The 7,023-nt window shown below is 38.4% G+C and overlaps 1 long non-coding RNA gene across 1 annotated transcript; it reads left to right on the top strand.

Moving 5' to 3' along the window:
* Positions 1 to 1,298: 1,298 nt before the first annotated feature.
* Positions 1,299 to 6,780, top strand: LOC116659328. The gene is made up of 3 exons (XR_004314647.1): positions 1,299 to 1,309; positions 5,643 to 5,648; positions 6,647 to 6,780. It is a non-coding gene; the product is annotated as an uncharacterized LOC116659328 (long non-coding RNA).
* The last annotated feature ends 243 nt before the right edge of the window (positions 6,781 to 7,023 follow it).

Below are 7,023 nucleotides of genomic sequence, written 5' to 3'. Positions count from 1 at the left end.
CTGTAAGACGGGGTAGAAAGACAGAAGGAAGTAGCTTCTTACCATAATTGACAGATTTGCTATGCTCTCCTCTGCTCTGTGACACGTAAAAATCGTGAAACAGCTCTGGGAGAAATATCGTATGTTGTATATTCATTAAGATATTTGAAAAGTAAAGTAACTAATGTTCAGAATTCTTCTCCAGTCTTATGAGAGTCCCTTGAAGTAATGAGACTCTTTTATTGATAGGAATTACTGGGTTAGAATTTGATAACTGGGTTAGAATTTGGACTCAGTTAAAAAAAAAAAAAAAGAAAAAGAAAACTGAGGCCAAGTTGTGTAAAATACTCCATTGCCACAAGGTGGAACTTTATTAAAGCATTCTGAGGTGTAACCGTTCCTTTAAAACTATGAAGTCTTAGATGACTGCACCGTCGAGAAAATTCAGTTGGTCAAGTTATGGTAGATTCAGCCTTTTACAATACAGTTACATTTTAGCCAACATCCAGCAGAAAATTAGTACTACTTGGAAATAACAGAAAACTTAAGTTAACTTGTACAAAAGGGGATATTTATTATAAGATAAAAGTGTGTCTTATGGGACTGGGGCTAAGCCCACAGAGAATTATAGCCACTGTAGAATGCTCAGGGGTCCTGTATGAATGCGGACAGGCTGTTATCTTAGCTCCTGTCTCCTAATATAAAAATCTGAAAACTAGACAATTAACTGTCATTATGATTTTAGATTTGCTTTATCTGAGTCTATGATGGATATTTAATAAATACTGGCTTAAGCACTTCAGCTCTTACTTTTTCCCTCTGTTAAGTATTTAATGATCTATAAATAAGCACTTGAGAAAATGCCACCTAAAGGGACCCTGTGCTTTTTCATAACATGAAAAATCTTTGTGTAATGTGAGTGATTCACCCTCTGATTTGTATGTTTGCTAATAAGATATTTAGACCTGTGTGGTTAAGTATTTTGCCCAATAATGTAAGAGACCAATTCCATGCAAAGAGATGTCATGCTCTCTTACAGAACAGTGTTGCTCCCTCCACTCCCCCAGTAATGGTCCTCTGGTCTTTTTTGAAGAGAACATCTAGGAAGCGTAAACCAGGCTCCAGGGCTGTAGGAAACCCAGATGATTTCCTTTCCACCTTCATCCTCTGCTCCTCTTCTCCATCCTTTGCCTCATTTACATACCGACTTCCTCTGCTGCCCAGTTCAATGGCTTCTCCATTCAGGAGACCCATTACACCAAGGCTAGAATAAAACCTTTTAGGTCTAACTCCAAATTCCTGGGAATTGTCTTAGGGAGAGGATGGAAGGGTGGTGGTGTGTTGAGAACAGATCCCAGAAGAGAGCTGGGGCAGATGACCCAAGAGGGTCTACCAGAGAAGGCTGGGCGAAGGTTTGGAAACTACCTAATTTGGTTCTTCCAGGACAGTCTTTTTCCACTGCATTCTCACCCTCAGGTACCTTTTTGAGAATGGAGTCTGAGAATCTCAATGTGTCAAGTCCTTTCCTGGTGATTCCTATGTGCTCTGAGGTTTGGCACTGTTTTAGAATATGTCCTCAAAAAGATTCTGGAAAAAGACGGAATCCCAAATTAAGCATCTCAAGCCTCTCTAAGGAATTTGTCATAGCATTAGCATTAGTCCTGGGCCAATGACATTCTCAATGGGTTCTGTATCTCCCACTTCCGTAAGAATAGAGGTATGAGAGGCCATGGCGGTTCCAAGGTCTTGGCGGGAATGGCCAGTGGTTCCTGGTTGATTTCCATTCCACTAGTAAGAAATTATTGAGTGCAGGTGGCTGAATTCTGTATTTTTGTTGTTTACAGGTTTTAGTTGAATGGATTTTTAAAAACCTTATTACTTGGAGTCATAGCAGAAGTTTATTATTAAGAGTATGCCCATTGATGGCTATGAAATTAGAAAGATTATTTAATATCATTTCTCTTTTTTGGGAACTGTTAGCAAATTAAAAATATGTTAACACTTCTGACTTTCTCCCCTCAACCAGAAGAGTGAACAAACAAGAACAACTTATCACTGTATTAGAAACTGGAAAAGAAAAAGTTGTCTGATTTAGAGCAACTACTGTGTACCAGACACTGCTAGGGTATTTTATGTGCATTATTACATTTAACCCTAACAACTCAGTGAGGTAGTTATTATTATTTCTAACTTAAGCAAAAAAGCATGAAACTTTTGAGATTAGCCCCCAAATATACAGAAGGCATTAGGGCTGGGCATTGACTCTAGCCTGGAGTAATTCCAGTGCTTGCGCCATTTATGCCACAGAATGTCAACACAACAGACGCAGCTACTGGTACAAGTGAACCTCCTTGTTTCTAGTCAAACCCTATCATTCTTCAAGGAGCAGCTCCAATCCTACCTACCCATGCAGCCTTCCCCGATATTCCTTAGATTTTTTTTCTCTGCGCCATTCTTTTGATACTTATGAGCATATTTAATTAGTTTCTCACATTTTAGTATTTCTGAGACTGGGATGGCGGCATCTTGCCACGGGTAGGGGATCATGGTTTATCAGCATTTTCTTCCTTCCTTCCTTCCTTCCTCTCTCTCTTTCTTTCTTTCCTTCTTTCTTTCTTCCTTTCCTTCCTCTCTCTCTTTCTTTCCTTCTTTCTTTCTTCCTTCCTTCCTCTCTCTCTTTCTTTCTTTCTCTTCCTTCCTTCCACTTAAAATTAAGGTGCATCTTAAACTTGATGGCATCTTAGACACAATGAAATATGGTAGATGCTGATTTGATTTTGAACAGTCTGGACATGTCATATTAGGACTGTGTAGGAATAGTATAACCATGGCATAAATAACCATGGCAGACGTAGTGCTCAGAAATGTCCACGTGCCCCCTACTTCCTGTTGCTTCCTTGCCCTCCTCTTGGGCCCAGGCGACCAGTTCTGGCCAGTGGACCCTGAACAGAAGTGACACGTGTCACCCCTGGGTCAAAGCAGTTAAGTACCAGCATGCCTCTTCTCTCTCTCTTTCCCTGCCACAGCAAACTTAGGAGCCAACAGGTACTAAATACTCACTGATTTAACAGATTCATGGTAGTATGTATTTACCTGATAAGAGACGATGGAGGTGCCTTCTGCTGGGTTCCTACTAAGCAAAGACTCATCACTTGACACACCCAACACTTTAAGTGGCAGTCGTGGGGTGCTGCCCCCTGTTCCTTTTCATCTCCATGCTCTTTATTATCTGTGTGCTCGGCTAAACTGCTACAGGCAACACTCTTTAACAATAACAGGGACTGGGGATGGGGGAGAAATCATCTTAGAAAGAGGAACACAAGAAAAAGCATTTGGTTTCTAGTATCTAAATGTTTGGTGAGATTGCAGACGTGACCAGGAAAGTAAAAGTTCAGAATGTAGAACTGTTCCTCTGAACTGGAAATCTTTCTGCCTCGGTCCACTTGCTTCTTGAGAAGCCTTTAGGATGGACTCACCTCCAGAACAAGATAACTCTCTAGCCTCACGGAAAGCTCTCGTCCTTTTTCAGAATGCAATTCTGAATTTACTTTTGGTATTGTCTCAGCAAAGTCGTGTTTGTGAATATGACTCATGGTATCTCCCTGAATGTCCCGGATCTGAAAAAGTGAAGAGAAAGACTATTTGCTTTTATGTAATCAGATTCCCTGGAATTTAATCCTATATCCTATTTATGGCTGAGCTGGCCATTCAGAATTAAAATGAACCTTTCATCCATGTGTATCATAAATGGGCATTTATCAGGATTATATGATTTTGCAATCCATCTGAATACGTAACCTGAATTTGTTTTCTTTCCGTTTCACTATGTAATTACCATGCAACAATAACAAAAGTGACATGTTTGAAGAACAGATAAAATGCTGCAAATTGTCCAGTAATGGTGATATTTCCTCATCTTCTGAAAAACCCATTTATTCGCTCTCTCAACAAATCAAGGCATTGTCAGCGCCTACTCATTGTGTGGCCAGAGGGGCTCCACCAATTTCTCGACGTGAGTGAGTCCTGGAATGCAGATGAGGGCGACTAACGAAGGCTTTCAGCGCAGGCAGCTGGTTTTTGCTTGCCTCAATTTCTAAATCATCCATAATGGGGCCAAGACCTCCCAAGCACTAAAAAGAGCGAGCTGACATGCTGGACAAACTGTTAATTTTTTCCTGAAGAAGCTGCTATATTGCACATCTGTCACTGCGGCGCAGACAATTACTCACTGAGTGGGGAAGAAATCTGCTGCTTGTTTCTAGCTGAGTTGTTAAGGGACATCATGGAGAAACACAATGGGATGGGAGTCAGGACACGCGGGTGTCCTGGGTGCTTGTGATTGTTTCCTCATTTTGGAAGGCTGTCCTGTGATACTAAAGTACGTGATGCAGACCAAAATGTGTGGAAAGGAATCAGAAGTGGTACAATAAAAGGACAGGTATTTAAAGATGGGGGCGGGTCAAGAACCTAGCCTCACAGATTACTGACCCCTGGGCTGGCTGCTGAGAACCTAAAGACACTATGGTCATTGTTTTAGGAATACTGTGGTTTTGTTCTTTAAGTTTCATAGCTTTAATGTGTGCTCCCAAGGGCTTCACATCCACTTAAAAAATTGTTTTGTGAATTCCTTACCTCCTATGTGAAACGTGGGTTATCTACAGTTTCCACCATCAATTATAGTCTTTAGAATTAGATGAGCCACACAGCCATCTAACAAAACCTTAATTCCCCACCACCCCCACCAAAATCTTTTGCTCATCATAGCTATGAAATTCTGGGATTTGAAGAAATTCACCTCAATAAGAGATATAAGAATTTGTTTGCTTTCGGAAAGCATTTTTTTTTTGCATATAATGAGTTAGTATAGTATTTCTTATCCTTTCTGCTTTTATTAAAGAATGCTGCCTTCAGGAAGAAATAAACATTTTCTTAAAATTTAATAGGAAGATGAAAACTGGTGGAAAATAATTTTGGGTGTTAATTTTTTTGCTTGGGATGCTGTCATAATAGTCTTGTCTCTACCGTTTTGTAGCCAAAAGATCAAGTATTAAACACACATTTAAAATGCTAGTAATGTATTTTGAATATTCAAACTAAGGGAAAAAAAAAACTAAAGAAACACAAAAATCACCTTCAATTGTTACGTAAGTTCATCCTTGAAAGATTAAGGCGGAAACACAGGACATTCTGATCCTGCAAGAGGAGTGAGGTCTGTGAATCTGAGAATGATTTAAACTGTCTGACAATTCAAAGACAGAAGACAACTCTAATGTACAGATAAAACTAAAAGTGGCAATAGTAGATCATACTCCTGGCAGTTAATGGCACTGACTCGCTAGAGACAAATCTGGATCTACTTAAAATGTCAGGTGTGTAAAGTGATGAGTCTTTGCTTAGGAGGAACCCAGCAGAAGGCGCCTTCATGGTCCACTTGTCAGTTGAGTATATATTACTGCAAGCCTGTTCAATAAATGAGTATTTAATACCTATTGGATTAAAAAAAAATCTACTAACTCTAACAACTAACAACTCAGTTTTTTGGGAGAAAAGATAAAATTTTGTCGACGTAGTGAGATGCTTCCTACAGCAAACAGATCTCCACAATTTAATTCGTATAAAATAGTTAAAGGATCGGAGCATGTTTATGAGGCACAATTTCCCAGAAGGAAGTGGAGGGACCGTGACGCGTGCGATGCTGACTGACATCTGGCAAGTTGTCAGAGAGAACTTGCACTTGCTGCTTCAGGATCAGAATCTTTGAATGGTGACAGACCTGAAGCCAGTTGGTCTAGTCCAGCTTCAGGGAAGAACAAAAACAAAAACAGGAAAATGTGGTAGAACAGGTCACAATCAGCTGTGAATAAATGAGTCAAATATGTTTACCATTTTTTTTTCTCTAGATTTTTTTTTGGACAATATTGAAATTTTTCAGGGCTTAAAGATTAACAATGAATTTAACTGCACTGCTAAATGTTAATTGTCAATGGGTAGTAATTAAAAACATTTAAAGTCCTTCCACTTTATTTTTTTTTATTACTTTAAGAGGGAAACATTTAAAGCACAAAGACAAGGACTGCTTATAAATAACATTCTTAAACATTACATTTATTCTTTCATTCTTTGTTGTATTATTAATATATCTTTCTACCAAAAGAAAAAAAAATCCAAAATATTCTTTGCTAAACAAATTCATTTTACAATACCAATTTAGATCACTTTTTTTTTCTTAAAGAAAAAGTATAGGAGGAAATAGTTTTAAGAAGCATGTCAACAGTGATTTTTCTCTTTTGTGAAATATCTGCTCAAAACAAAAACAGATTGAACAGAAGCAACTGTCAGTTCAATTAATTGCAAGAATATCAATTCACAATGTTAAAATAAACATATCAATAAAATGCAGTATTTTGCAATCATGTCTGTATATTGCACACATATGTGCCCTGTAAACACACCTATAAGTATACATCAGGCATATCATACCTTTAACCCTACTGTCTTATCTTTTGTTTGATGGCTACGGTATGAGTTATAAAAATCTATGTATTCAAACACTGAGATCAACTAATTGGTAAATTTCAGTTAGCAATGGATTTTCTTTTAAAGGGGTACCATAAAATTTAAAAATAAAGGCAAAGAAATTTGAGGGGAACATAGCCTTAAACATTAGGGAAAAAGAAGGAAGGAAGGAAGGAAGGAAGGAAGGAAGGAAGGAAATGACCCCAGGACACAATCTGGTCAATATCAACTATAACAAGTATATAAAGGCAAAAAGTTAATTTGCTAATAGAGCCACGCTCAGCCTCTCTCGGCTGCTGCTGGGCAATGGATGATTTGGAAGGTAACGGAAAGGACCTATGCACTCTAAAATTTTGAGCACAAGCATGTAATTTGACATGAGGCTTTAGAAACTGTAGACGAGTGGCTTTATGAAAGCGAAGAGAAAAATCTTACCATCTTTTTAAAGAGATATGATTGATACATTCTAAAGCATGAATTCCTTTGGATGCTTTGAGTTCTATGGGCATAGTAAGTGGTCAAAATTAG

Source organism: Camelus ferus, chromosome 23 (assembly GCF_009834535.1).
Source record: "Camelus ferus isolate YT-003-E chromosome 23, BCGSAC_Cfer_1.0, whole genome shotgun sequence".
Taxonomy (NCBI): domain Eukaryota; kingdom Metazoa; phylum Chordata; class Mammalia; order Artiodactyla; family Camelidae; genus Camelus; species Camelus ferus.
Note: the sequence above shows the minus strand (reverse complement) of the source record. Positions and strands in the feature narration are given on the sequence as shown.